General features: G+C 36.7%; 3 pseudogenes; all 3 read left to right on the top strand.

Moving 5' to 3' along the window:
* The first annotated feature begins 3,300 nt into the window (after nucleotides 1-3,300).
* LOC149576163 (ferric reduction oxidase 6 pseudogene) lies at nucleotides 3,301-4,920 on the top strand (annotated as a pseudogene).
* A 3,684-nt stretch (nucleotides 4,921-8,604) lies between these two features.
* Nucleotides 8,605-11,684, top strand: LOC149576162 (ferric reduction oxidase 6 pseudogene; annotated as a pseudogene).
* Nucleotides 11,685-18,512: 6,828 nt separating this feature from the next.
* On the top strand, nucleotides 18,513-19,663 carry LOC149576161 (dirigent protein 23 pseudogene; annotated as a pseudogene).
* The last annotated feature ends 1,252 nt before the right edge of the window (nucleotides 19,664-20,915 follow it).

The raw sequence follows: 20,915 nt of genomic DNA, 5'->3' as shown, positions 1-20,915 counted from the left end.
AGCCCACCACCTTGTCTAGGTTCTACAGTGTTGCAATGCCACCAAAAGCACCATTAGCACCATTATAAGAAAATTTGGCAGGCCAAATGTAAGAAACCACTCTAGAGAAAACCTACTCTATCATTTTCACATACTACAAAAGAATCATGTTAGTATTAAGTTCAATGATCTTTTGTTTAATTTCAAACTACTTCATGGGGCTATTAAGCCCTCTCGCATCCCAAGATATAATCTTCATCTCTTGTGTGGTTTTATTTCCTTTAAGGTTTTTTGTTTCCTTATTCCATATCCATTTTTGTTCCTTTTGAAAAAGGTTCCTGATCGAAGGTCTCTCTACCCTCATTGCTGACTGAACATCAACCCTATTTCCCCCTTTAGGCTTCCTCTTAGGGACTATCCATTCAACTTCATTAGCAAGACTTGCAACCTCAAAGGTAGGGGAGAGCATTTCCACAATACCTAGGAGTGAGACCATCGGGGTTCCATTTGTGAGTAATGAGTCATTCCCCTTGCTCGAGGATATGATGTAGGGAGCAATCACTTCAAACTCATCCTTCATCCATCAGTTCAACTATCCTCCTCTGAGTTGAGCAAGTTGCTCTTCCTATAGGAAAAACTATTAGCCATATATAAATCCCTTCATGATGTCCATGACTAATTTTTAACATTTGAAATGAATTTCAATAATATCCAAAAAAGTCCAATATAAGGACATAAGGGTCTAACTGGCATGCATGGATCTGTTAAAGCAATTTAAATGTTCATGGGGTCAGATTCAAGCTAAATATTTGTGAATCCAAGGAATGCAACTAGCTTTAATGTAATGTACCTTGCATAAGCCTCAATATATCTAGGTACTTTCATCTTTCAAGATGAATAACTCTGGCATGTGATATATGATAATTCTTGTTTTAGGTTCATAATAAGGAGTTTTTGTTCTTGCTAAGAGATCTCAGATAGGGTTTTTTTTGTTAAGATTTGTTCCTCCATTCTTTGTAATTGACTTTGGTAACTAGGATAGAAAATGAATGTATATTGTAGCACCATATATTCAATCACATTGATTGATATGGGCCTTAAGACCATACTATAAAAAATTATTGTAGATGGCATTTTTTATTATATTATGGTAAACACTAATTTTGTGAGCATTGCACACTTCTATAAAACAAATCACCATTTCCTAAATTATTTAATATGGTTGAGACACTTTTATAAATTATTCATTTGGATGCTAATGGTTAAATGAATGTCCTCTTTAAATATATCTCAATTTATGTTTCTTCTATTATTGGTGTCTAAAGATATACTTGGATTTATTATTATGCATTCACTTAACCTTTCTAAAACATCAAAACCTGATGAAAAGTGGTTGCAAATGCTCCCATAGTACTATGACAAGTTTTATATTTGCATTTTTTGGGGGTATGTATCTTATATTTGATTTGCGAAGGGTACTAGTAGGTTCTTATCTTTATTTCACATGACATGAAATTGAAAATGTACATTACACAGAGTCTACCTCGACACTATGCAAAACCTTACCAAAGGTTTTTTTTTATTTTGTTTTGCCAACCCATCTCAGTTAAACATGATTTTTAACAATTACCCTTGTTCAGTGCATTCTTCCTTACTAGTTTTTCAAAGATGGTCACAAGACTTCACTATCTCTAACAACAAAAAGCTTTGGGTTCCTATGTAGGTTGAGTTCCTAGGTTTACCCTTGCCATGTTGGTCATCTATCGAGTCCATTTCCAATGATCTTCACAAAGTTGTTACTAAGGAACACAAAAAGGTTTTTAATGCTCATCCTCAAAAATGTGTTTACGTTGAGGTTGATCTCTCCAAGGATCTTAAGGATTCTATGGAGATACAAATTGGTTCTCAAACCTTCTCTCAAAAGGTTCTCTATTTGAACTTGCACAACACCTATTATAGGTGCCAGTCAGCGAAACACAAGATTAGGGATTGCCCTTTGATAGTGCCCAGGGTTAAACCCCTGCCTAAGGAGGCCCCTGCCAAACCAGTAGAAGGAAAACAAAAGGAGGAATGGACTACCTATTGGGTGCAAGGGCAAGGCTCCCTTGACTCCTAAATAGTCATATGTTATTTTCGTTTCAATTCCTCCTATTCCAACAGAAGCGCAAACCCCAACCATTGTAGGGTCTATAACAGTTTTTCCATAATCAAATACTATTGTTTCTTAGGTTTCAAAACCTAGTAGTTCACAAGGGATCAAGACAGCTATAAGAGCTACCACTCTTGTTGTAGTTTGAACTCTATTTTTTGCATCATCCATTGTGACCTAAAATGTGTGGCATTCTCACAGTCCTCCTAGATGTGTTGAGAAACCAGAGGAAAAATGACAGGATATCAATCAAGAAAAGTTTTCTTCTAGCTTCAACCAAGTTTCAACTTTCTTGCAAAATAGTTACTCCTCTCTCGAGGACAAGGAAGATATGGAAGAGTTTTTATGAATATTTTTTATCATGGAACATGCAAGCTCTTACAAACCTCTCCATAAAGTACTATGTCAGGGACAACCATCATAGACTTGGAAATTTAGACGTTATTTGAATGTAGGAGTTTCAAGTTTCTAGTTTCATGCTTTCTTCTGCATGACACGACATTTGGCCGGATGGCATTATGTTTCCCTCTCAACATGAAACTACTAGAGGTGGTGTAATTACTCTTTTGTCACCTTGTCTTCATTTTGTTATTATTTCACATGGTTCTGACCCCATCCACAGTGTTACCATGCCTTTTGATACCCACATTCTCAACTTCCAAACTAACTCTGCAAAGTAAATTTTGGTTGATTTTTAATTGTTGATGGTAGTTTATGAACTATGACCTATGAAGAAAATAATATCATAAAGACATGTCAAAGTTGAACCATCACGTTTAAAACTTCAAGTTCAAGTTCAACTCCAAGTTTAGGTTTGCAGAAGGCTGAATTGTCAATACATTCCACGGTGCAGCATACCCGTATTAAGTTGAACTTGAACTTGAAACAAAGGTTTAAAATTCAACTTCAGCTACAAGTTCGAGTTAAAGCTTTAGTCTACAAAATCAAAGTACAGAGCTCAAACTTATCAGTGCAAATGTGCAGCCTAATTTTCCAAATGTAAATCCGTGTTCTCAGAATCAGACTTTCATGCAAGATCACAGGTGCAGATTGAAGGATTTCCTTAGTAAATTTTGTACCTTTTTAACAAGATACAAAGGTTCAACAGGTTTAAATGGTTTGAGTACCTCAGATTGAAGTGCAACTTTAGATTTAGATTTATGTTCAGAGAAATGATTAGGGGTGCAGTTCAGTGGTTCAAAGATTCAGGGGATCGCTGGCTCAAGTTCTAAACTAAGCTTAGATTCTGTTTCAAGGTTCCTAGTTCAAAATATAGACTATACTCATGTCTCAGATCTTAGCAATCACCTAAGAAGAAAAAGGACTAAGCTAGTTATGTTCAGTTCATATTAAGCATGAAGCGACAATGAAGGATTCCGAGTACAAAGGCATAATTGCTGATGGTGGAAATTGTAGGGCTTCATCTTGGTCTAGTTGGGCTCTTCTATATGGGGTTTCTTTTTCTTTCAGTGACAAGGAGGTCAATCCTTCTACGCCTTATAGATATCCCCTTTGAACACGTAGCAAAATATCATGTGTGGTTTGGTCATGTTATGATGGCACTTTTCACAAGTCATGGCCTTTGTTATCTCATTGCATGGAGCCTAGAAGGTCACCTAATACAGGAGGTGGTTCAATGGAATAGTATTGGTATTGAAAATTTCCCAGGGAAGATAAGTCTTTGTGCTAGCTTGGCCATGTGGGCAACTTCACTGCCATTTGTGCACAAGCACTATTTCAAAGTCTTTTTCTATACACATCAGTTATACATTGTTTTTGTGGTATTTCTAGCATTACATGTAGGCGACTTTATATTTTGCATGGTTGCAGTACTAGTCTTCTTTTTTCTACTTGATTGATTGCTTTGATTTTGTCAATCTTGAAAAGATGTTGGTATACTGTGAGTAATGTGCTTCGCCTGTGGATCTGTAGAATTAGTTATATCAAAGCTGCCAAGTTTATCATATATTGCTCTGAGCTTTATCTTCCTTCAGATACGAAATTTATCTAGGTTGCAATGGCATCCATTTAGTGTGTCTTCTAGCCCATATGACGGTAGAAATCATTTATCAATACTAATCAAACCTCTTGGAAAATGGACAAAAGAACTGAAAAATATGGTTTCAAAAACCAAGGAACAAAATCCAACAGATTTATCCACAACCTTTCCTTATAAATTGAATGCTCCAGTGGAAGACCCCTATGGGAATGAAATACCTTATCACTTAAGTTACAATAATCTGATTATGGTTGCCAGTGGCATTGGAATTTCACTTTTTGTTGCTATATTACAGGACCTTCTTCATCATATCAAACAGTGCTAGATTCGTTTAACAAGAAATGTGCTACTAATTTGGGCAGTGAAAAACTCAAAAGAGCTTTACATTTTTTATTCAGTCAATGTGGAATGTATTTGTCCAAGTTTCACAAACAAGATATCCCTAAAGCTTCAAGTATATGTGACACAAGAATTACAACTTGAACTGGAAGATAGCAACAATGCAAATATTGTACAATTTGTCACTAATCCTGATACAAAAACAAAACCAATGTCAAATTTAGTTGGCACTAGCAGTGGCAATAATATATGGGCCGGCATCTATATGATTTCATCCATAATTGGTTTTTTCGTAACAATGGTTCTAACAAAATTATATTACATTGACTGTAATGAGAGTACTTCTTGGTGGTCAAGAGGACTCTCTGTCATTTTATGCATCTTTCTAGGCACCATAATCTTGGGTTCTTTGGCAGTTCTGTGGAACTCAAGGGAGAATAAAATTTTTAAGTAAGTTAGAGGAAAACTAATCATAACTAAGGGTACTAGAACACTGTTGGTGCAGGAAAATCATTTAAGATGGTGTCTAAATGTGTCAAAGTTGTAGCATAAACATCTGTGTAGAATTTGAAAGCAACCATAATCCCTCATCGGGCCAAAAGGAGAGAAGGATAACCAAAACTTACTTATATTCACAAAGGAAAACATAAGAACTATTTGACACAATATCTGTATATGTGTAGTGGATTGAGAGTGCCAAAGGCACCTAATTTCTAGTGCCACATGGATGTTTGATCAACGCATGCCCTTCACACTGTACGCGGGTTATCGGGTGCATTATGTGCACAAATTCAGACACAGAGTCTGAGGTGTGAAGAATGCAAATGATGTGTTTGACAATATACCTGAACAATGGATAGATGAATGATCTATTTTTCAGAACTATGACTATGAAGTAAAATTGTTGAAGGATATTAGGGATGAACCCGATCACTATCAAGCTGAATGCGCAGTTTGTAAGCACCTGTCTCTATAAGTTTCAGATTCTCATTCCAAGAAAGACCTGTTGAATGAAAAGAAAAGACACGATAAGTATCGATGTCATGGTATGTCAAGGTAATAAAGATAATAATGATTTGAAACCAACGGGATTATAAAAAATCGGGATTGAACAGACATCAGGCAATATGTTATGTTTCTTGTTTGAGAAATCAGAGGTCATGAAAAGAAAACATGAAATCCATGTGGCAGAGGTAAACCATAAGGTGCTCAGTGATGACCAAAAATAAAAACCACCATGGACGATTTGAGGGGTTCACACTCTTGGTCAAAGTGCATATATGTATGTGAATGTTGACTTCGCATGCTATCTATTTGATAAAATAAATTGATGTTGAAAGAATTCATGTTTGGCATGAGCACAATCTTAAGTAAAGATCATCAGGAGGCCAGTCACACGATACATGAATTCACATAAAATGAGTCATCACCAACATATTGCCACCTACACAAAAGACATATGGGCTTCTTTTCTAATCGATTATATCTTTGTCCTTATCACTAAAACTATAACATGTGTGAAACATTAAGGTTTATAAAGTAATGTTAGGGATGATAATAAAAAGAATATGAAGAATCGGTTATTATAACTGAAAAAGAACATCGGTTGAAAGGAAAGAAAAGGATAAATACGTGAAGAGGGGAATGTATAGGGGTTTTGGGGAATGTATAGGGGTTTTGGGGCTCCTCAATTTAGAAGTTCTATAGCTGCTACAATAGAGGAGAAGACAGTTCTGTTTTGTGATAGGGGAAGGAGTTTTGTCTTATGTAGATTGATTGTAATAGGGGGAAAGAGCAATACTATTGTTGTTTTATCATGTTTTTGAAATAAAGAGGGATATATGTGTGTTTGATCTTGAGGTCATGTACATTTGTATTTCTTATTTGGAAGGATTCTAGGTCCTTTTATTTCTATTTTAGATGCAGTCCTTTATTACTACATTGAATGTGATATATGTAATCTTGTGGTTATGTATTCATGCTTTTTGCATAAAGATATTTATATCTTTCTCTCTCTCTCTTTTGTAATGTGAAAGACTTGATGAATGGTCTTGAGGCTATCATTTAGTTTTTCTCTCATTCTTTAAGTGTAAATCTAATAATCACATTTATTCCATATTGATGGATAAATGTCAGAAAACCCTTCATGTCTTCAGGTTAAAGACATAACTAGATATCATATTCATTGTATATATTTTTATGAAAGAGTTTTACCTCTCAATTCAGAGGAAAATTATCAATAAAATGATAATCTATCCAATTGTTAGTGGATTTTGTTATTCTTTTGAAGCATATTGAGTCATTGTTTGCATTTCTATCTGAAGGAAAAAACCATTTACTAATAGTTTTTGGCGACTCTACTGGAGAAAGAAAGTAAAGTTCTAGTGCTTTCTTTCCTTGGATATCTGAAAGTTACCTCCCCAAGGATGGAGGTTGGTAACTCTGATCTTTTTTGTAAAAGAAGCCCAGTACAAAGATGGTCTTGACTGTGACTCAATCATGGCAGCCGCATTTTGGTCCTTTTGGTCTACCTCATTTCACACGCATTCCCCCTGGATCAAAGAAATATTTTCCTAAGTATGTTGGAAGAAGCGATCAAGATCCGTACAACCACATTTGAGCATTCAATACAACCTATGGGATTCTTGGTGTTTTAGAAAAAGATGTGTATGTTTGCCTATTTGTTAAATCTCTTGTTGGTAATGCTGCTATTTGGTTTCATCATTTGGAAGATGGTTGCATCACTGGCTGGCATGTGATGGAAAGTAAATTCCTTATAAGATTTAAACCAGTAGTCAATGTGGGCTCCCTATAATGCCAACTCTTCAAAATTCAGAAAGAGGAGAATGATGGGATAAGAAGCTTTGTGGATCGATTCACATGAACCTTGACAATAATTCCACAAGCTAACCAGCCCAGCCAAGCTAACTTATTGTCAATCTTTGTTGTTGCATTGCATCCAGAAGTCAAATTTCATCTCAAAAGGAGTAAGATACATGATCTTGAAATTACTAAGAAAGAGACTATTAAAATTGAATATGATTTAGTTTTATCTAGTTGGTTTCAACAAGACAACATTGCAAAAGTCTTGGGTCTAGATTTTAAATCAAAGGATGAGCATACAAGAAATAAACCTTCACAGAAAAGAGTTTGCCTCTACGAACAGCAATATCATTCGGAGGTAAAACCCAGAATGAAAAGGTTTGTCCTCAAAATAGCAAGACCAACATTCTCCATTTTTTATTGTCAAATTACATTAGTCTTTGGTGCAGAGGATTTGGTAATGCCTCCTTCATTTGAAAGCAATCCTCACCATACAATGGGATCATACCACCTACACATTGAATATGATGATGAGGATTCTCAAGAAGTCACACCTGAAGAGTGTAATTCTTTTGGTATGACAGAGTGCTACTATTCAAAAATTGAGAATAATAGTGAACATACTTCCCAATCAAATGATTCTATGAAGCATCTAAGTATGCCTCCTATAGAGGAATAGCCGATTGAAGATGAGTTAAATACAAACTTACCAATGGCTACCTCTCTCCCAATCTTTGAATCTTTTTCTTTTGAATTTCTTAATGTAGTTTCAGCCATCAACATTAATCATGAAAGCATGGTAGATTTGTATGACAAAAGGATGATTCATGAGGAAGAAGGAAAGGGCATCTGTCAAGCCGATGTAGAGGTAGAATATGAAACCTTTTTATTCCATGACTCATCATCTCAAGGAAAATTTTGTCAACTTGAAATAAAAAAGGAACAAGAGAACTTGCACACTCTTGTGGGGTGCTACTTAATAGGTTCAAATGCTGATTTGTGGCCTAAGGTTAGACACCAACTGGGCAATCTTCAAGAATCAGAGACAATCACATTCACTCAAGACAGTGAGGATTCCCAAAAGGAAAAACCACTCACATGCTCAGGTAAAGGAGATACTCTCGAAACAATTGATTAATAAGCAAGTGAGACAAAAACAAAGTTTGAAGAGCTAGATGATAAGTGGACTTGGCATGAGCTTAACCCGCTATACCTTCCAGTGGGGTTCCATGAAGATGTCATTGTTAGAGAAAACCCTCTTTTCCAAATACAAGAATTGCCTCCAAGTGGGAAAGACTATTTATTTCCTTTTGGCATGGAGAACACTGAAGCAAGTATACTACAAGGAAAATCCCAAGGACCATTAAAAGTTTCAGCAAACACATTATCTTATAGTGAAGAGGTGTTGTCCCGCTTTCTCTCGGCAAACAAGGAAGGAATTACTCTCATGAAAACTCAAGGTACAAGCCTTTTTAATTCCTTTGTTTTAGATAAAGAGCTTTCAAACTTATTAACAACAAAGGATGATGGACTTATCCTGACTGAGGTTAACCCTATGCTTGAAAAAGCTCACTCCTATCTTGAGGGTGTTTTCAATTTTGAAAAGCCTCTTGTTGGTGCTGATTCCAAGAGTATCTGTGCTCAAAATAACATAATTCCTACATTGAAAATTTTTGAACAAGTTTTGTTTCAGTGTATTGTTGGAAAGGAACTTGGAAATTCTTCACAAGATGACTGGGAAAACTTAGAATTTAATGATGAAATGTGGCTCTTTCGATGTGACGATCGATGGATAAGGTTCTTGTGCATGATTAGTCTAAAATACCAAGAAGATGAATTTGCCAAATGGAAGTGTTGGGTTGCACCATGCCAACACAACTCACTGTTTAGGAAGGGTTCTTTCTTCTCACAGCCAGTGAATGGCTTTATGTAAGTTTTTCCTCAGCTCTGATCCTATGGTGAGTTCTTCTCACCTATGTACATTTGTAAATCTTGCTGCTCTTCATTTTTGGTGGTGTGTAGTGTAGTTGTTGTGTTGTTGGTTGCTTCATTTGTTTTGGTGTTGTCCCTTGTTCCCTCTCTCTGCAAGCAACCTCCTTTCTTTGTTCCCATGACTTTGTTGTCCAATGGCTAGGCACTGGTCTTTACCATAGATTGCTAGATTCTTTGTGTTCCTCATGGCCCACATCCCCAGTTAGAGCTAGTTGTTACCATGCCTTTTGATACCCACATTCTAAACATCCAAGCTAACTCTGAAAAGTAAATTTTGGTTGGTTTTTAATTACTGATGATAGTTTATGAACTATGACCTATGAAGAAAATACTGCCGTAAAGATATGTCAAAGTTGAACCATCAAGTTCAACTTCAACTCCAAGTTTGGGTTTGCAGAAGGCTGAATTGTAAATATATTCCAAGGTGCAGCATACCCGTATTAAGTTGAAACAAAGGTTTCAACTTCAATTTCAACTTCAAGTTTGAGTTAAAGCTTTAGTTTACAAAATCAAAGTATAGAGCTCAAACTTATCAGTGTAGATGTGTAGCCTAATTTTTCAAACGTAAATCCGTGTTCTCAGAATCAGACTTTCATGCAAGATCACAGGTGCAGATTGAAGGATTTCCTTTGTAAATTTTATACCTTTTTAACAAGGTACAAAGGTTCACCAGGTTTAAATGGTTTGAGTATCTCAGATTGAAGTTCGACTTCAGATTCAGATTTATGTTCAGAGAAATGATTATGGGTGCAGTTCAGTGGCTCAAAGATTTAGGGGATCGCTGGCTCAAGTTCTAAACTAAGCTTAGATCCTGTTTCAAGGTTCCTGGTTCAAAATATAGAATATACTCATGTCTTAAATCTTAGCAATTAGCTAAGAAGAAAAGGGACTAAACAAGTTATGTTCAGTTCATATTAAACATGAAGCGACAATGAAGGATTTTGAGTACAAAGGCATAATTGTTGATGGTGGAATTTGTAGGGCTTCATCTTGGTCTAGTTGGGCTCTTCTGTATGGGCTTCCATTTTCTTTTAGTGACAAGGGGGTCAATCCTTCTATGCCTTATAGATATCCCCTTTGAACACACAGCAAAATATCATGTGTGGTTCGGTCATGTTATGATGGCACTTTTCACAGGTCATGGCCTTTGTTATCTCATTGCATGGAGCCTAGAAGGGTCATGGCCTTTGTTATCTCATTGCATGGAGCCTAGAAGGTCACCTAATATAGGAGGTGGTTCAATGGAATAGTATTGGTATTGCAAATGTCCCAGGGGAGATAAGTCTATGTGTTGTCTTGGCCATGTGGGCAACTTCACTGCCATTTGTGTGCAAGCACTATTTCAAAGTCTTTTTCTACACACATCAACTATAGATTGTTTTTGTGGTATTTCTAGCATTACATGTAGGCGACTTTATATTTTTCATGGCTCCACTTGATCGATTTCTTTGATTCTGTCAATCCCAGAAAGATGTCAGTATACTGTCAGCAATGTGCCTCCCTTGTGGAACTATAGAATTAGTTATATCAAAGCTACCAAGTTTGTCCTACAATGCTCTGAGATTTGTCTTCCTTTAAATACAGAATTTATCTTGGTTGCAATGGCATCCATTTAGTGTGTCTTTTAGCCCATGTGATGGTAGAAATCATTTATCAATACTAATCAAACATCTTGGAAAATGGACAAAAGAACTGAAAAATATGGTTTCAAAAACCAAGGAATAGAATCCAACAGATTTATCTACAACCTTTCCTTATAAATTGAATGCTCCAGTGGAGGGCCCCTTTGGGAATGAAATACCTTATCACTTAAGTTACAGTAATCTAATTCTGGTTGTCAGTGGTATTGGAATTTCACCTTTTGTTGCTATATTGCAAGACCACCTTCATCGTATCAAACAGTGCCAGATTGGTTTAACAAGAAATGTGCTACTAATTTGGGCAGTGAAAAACTCAAAAGAGCTTTACATTTTTTATTTAATCGATGCAAAATGCATTTGTCCAGGTTTCACAAACAAGATATCCCTAAAGCTTCAAGTATATGTGACACAAGGACTACAACTTGAATTGGAACATAGCAACAATGCAAATATTGTACAATTTGTCTCTAATCCTGATACAAAAACAAAACCAATGTCAAATTTAGTTGGCACTGGCAGTGGCAATAATATATGGGTCAGCATCTATATGATTTCAACCATAATTGGTTTTGTCATAACAATGGTGCTAACAAAATTATATTACATTGACCATCATGAGAGTACTTCTTGGTGGTCAAGAGGACTCTCTGTCATTTTATGCATGTTTCTGGGCACCATAATCTTTGGTTCTTTGGTAGTTCTTCTATGGAACTCAAAGGAGAATAAAATTTCAAAGTACCAAAGGAAAACTAATCATAACTAAGGGTTTTAGAACACCGTCGGTGCAGGCAAATCATTTAAGATGGTGTCTAAATGCGTCAAAGTTGCAACATAAACATCTGTGTAGAATTTGAAAGCAACCATAATCCCTCATCGGGCTAGAAGGAGAGAAGGATAACCAAAACTTACTTATGTTCACAAAGGAAAACATAAGAACTGTTTGACACAATATCTATATATGTGTAGTGGATTGAGAGTACCAAAGGCACCTAATTTCTAGTGCCACATGGATGATTGATCGACGCATGCCCTTCACACCGTATGTGGGTTATCGAGCGCATTATGTAGGTAGATTTAGACACACAATATGAGGTTTGAAGAATGCAAATGATGTGTTCGACATAATGCCTAAACAATGGATAGATGAATGATCTATTTTTCAGAACTCAAGCACTCGAAGCATATGACTATGAAGTAAAATTGCCGAAGGATATCAGGAATGAACCCAATCACTATCAAGCTGAATGCGTAGTTTGTAAGCACCTGTCTCTATAAGTTTCAGACTCTCATTTAAAGAAAGACCTGATGAATGAAAAGAAAAGACATGATAAGGATTGGTGTCATGGTATGTCAAAATAATAAAGATAATAATGATTTGAAATTGGCAGGATTATCAAATATCGGGATTGAACAGACATCAGGCAATATGTTATGTTTCTTGTTTGAGAAATCAGAGGTCATGAAAACAAAACATGAAATCCATGTGGCAGAAGTAAAGCATAAGGTGCTTGGTGATGACCAACAATAAAAACCACCATGGACGATCTGAGGAGTCGACACTCTTGGTCAAGGTGCATATATCTATGGTAATGCTAACTTTGCATGTTATTTATTTGATAGAATACATCGATGTTGAAAGAATTCATGTTTGGCATGAGCACAATCTTAAGTAAAGACCATCAGAAGGCCAGTCACACGATACATGAATTCACATAAAATGAGTCATCACGAACATATTGCCACCTATACAAAAGACATATGGGCTCCTTTTCTAATCGGTTATATCTTTATCCTTATCACTAAAACTATAACATGTGCGAAACATTAAAGTTTTATAAAGTAATGTTAGGGATGATAATAAAAAGAATATGAAGAATTGGTTATTATAACTGAAAAAGAACATTGGTTGAAAGGAAAGAAAAGGATAAATATGTGAAGGGGGAATGTACAGGCATTCTTTGGCTCCTCAATTTAGAAGTTCTATAGATGCTACAATAGGGGAGAAGATTGTTCTATTCTGTGATAGGGGAAGGAGTTTTGTCTTATGCAGATTGATTGTAATAGGGGGATAGAGCAATACTATTGTTTTTTCATCATGTTTCTAAAATAAAGAGGGATATATGTGTGTTTGATCTTGAGGTCATGTACATTCGTATTTCCGATTTGAATGGATTCTGAGTCCTTTTATTTCTATTTTAGATGTAGTCTTTTATTACTACATTGAATGTGATATATGTAATCTTGTGGTTATGTATTCATGCTTTTTGCAAAAAGATATTTATAGCTTTGTCTCTCTCTCTTTTGTAATGTGAAAGACTTGATGAATGGTCTTGAGGCTGTCATTTTGTTTTTCTCACATTCTTTAAGTGTTAATATGATAATCGCATTTATTCCATATTGATGGATAAATGTCAGAAAACCCTTCGTGTCTTCAAGTTAAAGATATAACTAGATAACACATTCATTGAATATCTTTTATGAAGGAGTTGTACCTCTCAATTTAGAGGAAGATTATCAATAAAATGATAATCTATCCAATTCTTAGTGCATTTTGTTCTTCTTTTGAAGCATATTGAGTCATTGTTTGCATTTCTATCTGAAGGACAAAACTGTTTGCTAACACACAGAATAATTTGGCTTTTGTTTTCTATCAACAATCACTCCTTTCGAGTAGTTAATGCTCATGCTTCTAATGATGTTGTGGAAAGATCTCAATTGTGGGGCTAGATGATTGACAACTTGCCTCCAGCTACTTGGGTTATGTGTGGTGATTTTAACATGGTTGAGTTGGCCTCTGAAAAAGATAGCATTTTTTCTTTTAGCTGGATAGTTGGGGAAAGGGAAGCCTAGTACTACATGCGTAATAAATTGCCCCTTTATGATCCCAATACTAACCACTGCCAGCATAGTGAAGTCTGGCTCACTTAGTCTAATTTTTGAGTTGGCTCTGACCACATTTTAAAACATCTTGATTGTGTCATGATTGCTGTACAATCTTCTTTCTCCTTTTCTAAGGATTAGGATTTACCTCTCATTCCTCTACCAAATGTGATGTTATCTGGCCACTATCCCATTTATTTTACCATCTCTTGGCACACAACTATCCAATGAACTATCAAGATGTCATTTTTCTTCAATACATCAATGCTAACACATGCTTCCACTATTGCTCATATCCTATGTGTTTGGAATTTGGAGCTCATGTCTACTTTCTTAGATATAATGGATTCAATGGTGGAATGATTTTGTTACCAAAATTGCTAGATTTATGTGCATCCATAGGCGGCAATTGGTAGTTTTCAGGTGATGGTCTTATGAATCCACTACCACAACTCTCAAGAAAGATTCTAAAGCTCTCACCCTTAACCCTTTTGATGTTGATTTGCAAATCTAGCCTGCCAAGATTTGTCATGACAAACAGATTACAAATAATTATGCTACTAAGGGGTCCAAATCAAAGCTCACCTCCATTGGTTGGAGGTTGGCAATAAGTCTTATAAAGAATTCTTCCAGGCTTTTAGAGCCTATCATACCAATTTTAGGATTAAGAAGATCAAGAAAGACAATTCTATTCTCTCCAGTCTCCCTGACATCCTGCAAGCTTTTGTTCACCACCATGAAAATGTTTTTGCTTCATAGGGAAATTTGGTTTCTCAGGAGGAAGCCCTTAGAAAGAGTATTTATGTTACTCCAAATCACCTAGCGATCAAGCAACATGATTTCTATGAGTAGCTTCTCATCATCCGAGACCTCAAGGAGGTAGTCTTTTCCATGGTTGATGACAAATTCCCCAGATGTGATGGGTTTCCTTGTGAATTTTACAAGCACCTCTAAGCGTCTATTGGTCCAAACCTGTACAAAGTTTATCTTGAAGCCTATTATTCTAAGAGTCTAGGAGCCATTATCAACAAAGGAAATATCAAATGCATACCTAAAGCTGGCGATCCTGAGGATATCTGTAACTGGTGGACCATCACTTTGCTTAATGTGTCTTATAAGATTATTGCTAGGACAATATCCCTTAAAATTTGCCATCTCCTACCTTTAATTATGTGGCTGGAGTAAATTGGCTTTATTAAGTCCAAGTATATTCTTGACAACATCATTGTTGTCTAGGGAGGGAATGGAATGGGCTCGTAAATCCAATCAATCATCTATATTTTTGAAAATCAAATTTGCTAAAGCTTATATGATCAAATTGAATGGCCTTTCATCTTGGGTATGCTTCAAGCTTTAGGTTTCAATCCCAATTTTCTTCAATCTGTAGAGATTCTTTTTGGAGATGCTAATGCTTGTATTACTATAAATAGCTCTTAATCTAAATCCTTTGGGATCTTTCACTCTATCCAACAGGGTTGCTCTCTAGCTCCAACTTTAAATGTTCTTGCTACTAAAGGGTTTGGCTACTTGCTAGCCCACTCTGTTTCTTCTGGTTTGGTTCGTGGCATCTCCTTGCTAGATTCCTCATCTCAGTTGGTTTGGGAACTTTGCCGATGATTCCTTTCTCACTCTTTTGGAGTATGAGGAGAACATTACTAATGCCTTACAATGCTTGGACACCTTTTGCCAAGCCTCTAGTTCTATTATTCAATGGCACAAAATGCTCTACTATAGGAAATCTTTTCTTCCAACTCTACCATGGCTTGACCAGTTTGAATGGAAATGGGTCACTCATGGGGAGATTTTTCACTTTGTGGGCATTCCCTTTGCCTTTCAAGATTCGTCAATGGATTTGTGGAACATTGTGCTTGTTAAAATTGAAAAGAAGCTTGACTATTGGCTTACTAAACCCTTTTCTCTTGCGAAGAAATTTTAGATTTGTTCAAAGGCCCAGGTGGCTACGCATGTTTATTATTCTTCCTATTGGGCTCCTTCCAAAGCTTCATATATGAAATTAGAGCAATTGCTCCATGACTTTCTTTGGGCTTCTGGTTCTGAGCATCTTGGCTTTCACAGAGTGGCCTGGGATTTTGTTGTCTCCCCAAAAAGTCTAGAGGCCTTGGCCTTCTTTCCACACAAAAGCAAGGCCTCACACGTTGTGCCAAGTGGATTATACATGTCATTATTGGAGATGAAGCTTGGAAAGTTTTGGTTCAACACTGCATTACCTTTGGCTTTCTTGTTAATAGGCCTACATGGAAGGGGATTGGCTTTCAAACCCTTCTCATCATGTGGGAACCTGTGCACATTCAGGGCTCTTTTGCTATCAAGAGCGTATGGAAAGCTTGGAAAGCTATCAAACCTTGGCTTCACTAGTTTGGTGATGGGTTTCGTGATGGGTTCTCTTTGAATTAGCAGAACATTTGGTGGTTTCCACTATTTTCCATCTAGGGTGTTCCTTTTCCCAAGACTCAAGGTGCTAGTGCTCTTCATTTTTTCAAATGTGGCATCAAGACACCTAAGGAACTATTTTCCAAGGTCTCTATATGTCTCAAATCTTGGGAAGATATGCAAGTCCAACTCCATCTTGCCCGTTCAGATTAGCATGCTTTTGATCTATTGCTTTCTGAAATTCCAGATCACTTAATTCACAAGGTGGGTATTCAATCTATTTGACCTTGGTGGATAGACTAGAAGTGGTACCCTGTCACTCCCTTCACCAACTACAAATAGGTTTGGGGTATCAATGGCTTTCTCCCCATCTATCGATGGTGGATACCCTCAACTAGCACTGGCATCTGTGGTCTTCCCTTTCTTAGTGGAAAAAGTGTTTCGACACTATATGGAGTGCCATTACTAAGCCTAAAATTTCCCATTTTTCTCAGTGCCTAGTGTTTCAAGGTCTTCCTCTTGGGCCTCGGCTCAAGCATATTGGGGTTCCAGATCCTCGGTGTCTATTATGTTGGTAGCCAGAGTTTTTTTTGCATATTTATTGGTTCTGTAGACGTGCCCAAAACTATTAGCACTAGATTTAATATTTCTTTAAGTCATTTTGGCCAAAACCTTTTTCCTAGCATATGGTTATATTGGGTGACTCCCCTAGGTTCCCTAGGTAATTTACCAAGATATGGCATACCTTCAAGATGGAGATTTTGTTTACTTTGTAGAAAGATAGGAATGTTGTTCTTTTCACTCATAGTTTTCTTGATAGAAATGTTGCTATGTACACTAAAGCATGCATTTGTCACAATGTAATGATGCAGATTCAAGTCCAAGCCAATAAGGTGGCTTTGGAGGTGGCCCACTTTTAGGAGCTACTCAATCATTAGGGTAATGATCTCTATACTGTTGCCAGAGTGCCTTCTAATGCCTCAGCAAATCATACTCCGCCCAGGGGCCGCCACCAGGGCACAACTCTTCTACCCGCCACTCTCACACGCCACACTCACAATCTTCCCGCCACTACTCTCCTAGTGGTGGCGATGGTGGTAGGCGATGTTGCTCGGCTTCTCCACCTCGTCATGGCTTGGGTTGGTCCCTAGGTTGGGTGGCTCTCCCTCCTAGTACTCCTCATGTGGTTTCTAGCGAATGGCCTTTTCGCTTGGAGTTGGCTATTTCACCTCCACGAGTTGATACAAAAGATGAAGACCAGGCCCCTAATGATGTTGTTGATGGCTGGACTATTCTTAGCCCACCTGCCAATTCTAAGGATGACTGAGGTTTCCATGATCGCATTGAACTACCCCCCTCAATTGGCACCACTTTGGCATCCTGAGGGGTTGCTTAATATTTTTTTTTATGAATAATTGTTGATTCCAGCTTCGGTTGTGTGAACTCTCGTGGGGTGATCTTGTATTCCCTGGGCCTTCTTTTGTGAATTGTAACTAGTATATTATTTATTAATAAAAAAGGACTATTCATCAAAAAAAAATGTTCATTAGATTTTGTCACAAAAAAATAGGCTTCTTCACATGTGACTTAAGAATTCAAAGAGATTTTTTCGACTTTTGGGTAGTTGTAATGAATGTAGTAAGATTTGATATGGGCACCAAGGTTAACATATACAAGTGAAATGAGATCCCTATTTACAAATGCCACAATACTTGTACATTACAACCACCTCAAAAATGTGCATAATTAATTCAACACATATTTCTCTTATAATTGTTTTGATCAATACTTATGCACAAATGATTGAATAATTGCATTATGCACATCACTACAATTACACAACTCCTTCAACTAAATATTATAATCTTAAATAGTAGAAGTACAAATGGATAGTTTGAATAGTACATATGAGATATTTTAGAATAAAAACTTTTAATTTTTTTATATTATATTTTTAATCCATATATTAGACTTTTTAAAGATTATAAATAATAGTTAGGTGAGAAAAGAATGAGTGGAAGAACACGGGCCAACCCTTCGCATATAATAGACATAATTGGTACCCATATATTTTATTCAACATGATCGGAGAGCTTTTACTAGTTTTCTCTAGGGCTTTTCAGACCCAATATGATATAATATCTTTCATCCTGTCTCGCCGGTCACGCATAGAATATTGGTGAAATTAACAAATTGTTTAAATAAATCCAGACATGATTGTTCGGTGGGTCAACTTTGCATTGCAAGGAGTTGGTATACTTCACGGTTCAATGTCAATGGAGTTGGCACAGTCCAGAATATAATATCAACCATTCTCCTCCTATAACAACTCTTTCAATCCCTGCCTTCTACACAAACCCATTTCTATCGATCCCTAGCAATGATGATGAGGGAGTCGAAGAAGCATTTGACAGCAATTGCAGTGATTATAACAGTGTTTTCACTGCAATCTGCTCAAGCATATGCGTTGAAGGAGAAAATAACTCACCTGCAATTCTATTTCCATGATAGAGTTGCAGGAAAGAATGTGACGGCAGTGGAGGTGGCGTCGGCTCCAATGACAAAGACATCGCCGACTGTCTTCGGAAAGATGTTTGTGATGGACGACCCACTGACGGAAGGGCCCGAGCCCACCTCCAAATTGGTGGGCAAAGCGCAGGGCATCTACGTCTCTGCCGGCCAAGATGATTTCCACCTGCTAATGGCGCTCACCTACGTTTTTAAGGGCGGGAAGTTCAACGGCAGTACGCTTGCTGTGGTGGGAAACAACGCCGTTCTTAGCGAGGTGAGAGAGATGGCGATTGTGGGAGGAAGTGGGAAATTCAGGCTGGCTCGAGGATACGCCCTCGCCCAGACTCACACCTTCGAGAAATCTGGCAACGCAATCGTTCACTACAATGTCACCGTATATCATCACTGATTATGCCCCAATTCTGTTTGCCCTAATTCTCTACTGTTCTTGTTTAGATTCTAAAATAATTGTTGGAAGGTGAATTTTTTATGGCTTATACATCACAAGGGTTCGCTTGGTTGGTGGAATAGGAATGGAAAATTAGGAATAAATATTCTATTTTCTGTTTGGTGTACTAATTGGAATAGGGAATAGGAATGCATATTCTATTTTGTTCCTAAAATGAGCTTATGTCCATTTCAAAAAATAGTTGTTATTGGAATAGCCATTCCTATCCTCGATATGCATTCCTATTCTCAATTCCTATGTTTGCAACCAAATGGGCAGGTTGATTCCTAAGCTAAAAGTGCTAAATAGTCAAAGTTGACTTATTTTCTCCTAGTTTAATTTTCTCCGTAGTGTCATGTGATGTTTAAGGGTGGCTCAGATTTTGTTGTCCATTTATTTTTAGGTTGAATAAAATCGAATAACAATGTAACAAGATCTTAGAATATTCATTTGTAATGAATTTTGTTTTGAGTAAATGGGAAAATGTGTGTGTAGAGATTATATTGATTGGAGATTATTTCTAGTTTTGAATGTCTATATTGATTCATCATGGGGAAGAAAGAGTGGTAAAAGGGTGAAAATGTGTGTTACTTCTTCACTGTGCTTTCATTATGTTGATAGATTTAAGTATAGAATATGATAGAAAGGTTGTTACAATATTAGTACACAATCAAACTAAAAATAATATTAATTAATTTATGAATTGAAGAAAATTAATTTATTGACATTGTTTATCCAATTCTTATAAAACTGTTAATTTATCTTACTAATTCTGAAGCAATGTGTCAAGCAACTATGTTTTTTCATTGATTCCACATTTTACATGCATATACATTGAGGCATGACAATGACAATATCTAATAAAAACCCTCTTTGTTATACCTTAGCTCATAGTATCGAGTGAAGGATGTTGCCAAACACTGTTGAATCAACTTCTTACACCTATGGACTATGATTGATAATTAGTGGCCCCTTTTAAAAATATATAAATATATCTGTACATAGCCTACAACAATGCATTCATTGAAACCACATTCCCAAGAGGAAATTTGTAAAATGGCTCACGGGTTTTCTCTATGATTTCAGGTTTTGGAACACGTGTTAGAAAAGGTGGTAGATCCTCACAGTACGTTTGCCCATCATATTTAATTATGATTTTTCTGTTGGCCTGTATTTTCACCTAGCTTGAAATCCTGACAATTTGTTGTGAAAATTCGGTTCTCATCCTAAGCAGTTAGGGTTTGCAAATCTTCATGAGCAAAGTTGCCCTAGAAAAACCCTAGTTCATAATTTGTGCCCTTGTCCTACTAGAAACCCTCTCTTATTTTAAATTGTTTTTGCACTTTTAAAAGACCTTTAAAAATTTCAAGGTTTGACCATGCAACCAAGGTGATCGCATGGTCATTAAAAGGTTTGGCTCTTAACATCTTTATGTTGTGACTATGAGAAATAGTTAAAAATCTTTTTAATTCCTTGGTCGCAGTGGTTTATTGCAAACGGACATTCTAGATAGTGAATGAATGAAATGGTTAAGGAGATGACAACCACGTGGTCACGTAGTTAAAAGGGTGTTAGAATTTCAAGCAGTGACTACATGAAGAAAGGTTTGTTGGCATTAAGTTATTGTTGCCATTAGTGACAACACTTATCTACATCAGTATAGCCACCGAGCATTCTAGTGTTAACTAAGCTTCGTAGTTCACACTGAGCATTCTAGTGTTAACCAAGCTTCGCAGTTCACACCGAGCATTCTATTGTTAACCA

This window comes from Cupressus sempervirens, chromosome 1 (genome assembly GCF_028749045.1).
Source record: "Cupressus sempervirens isolate cs-2001-9-10 chromosome 1, ASM2874904v1, whole genome shotgun sequence".
Lineage (NCBI taxonomy): Eukaryota > Viridiplantae > Streptophyta > Pinopsida > Cupressales > Cupressaceae > Cupressus > Cupressus sempervirens.
Note: the sequence above shows the minus strand (reverse complement) of the source record. Positions and strands in the feature narration are given on the sequence as shown.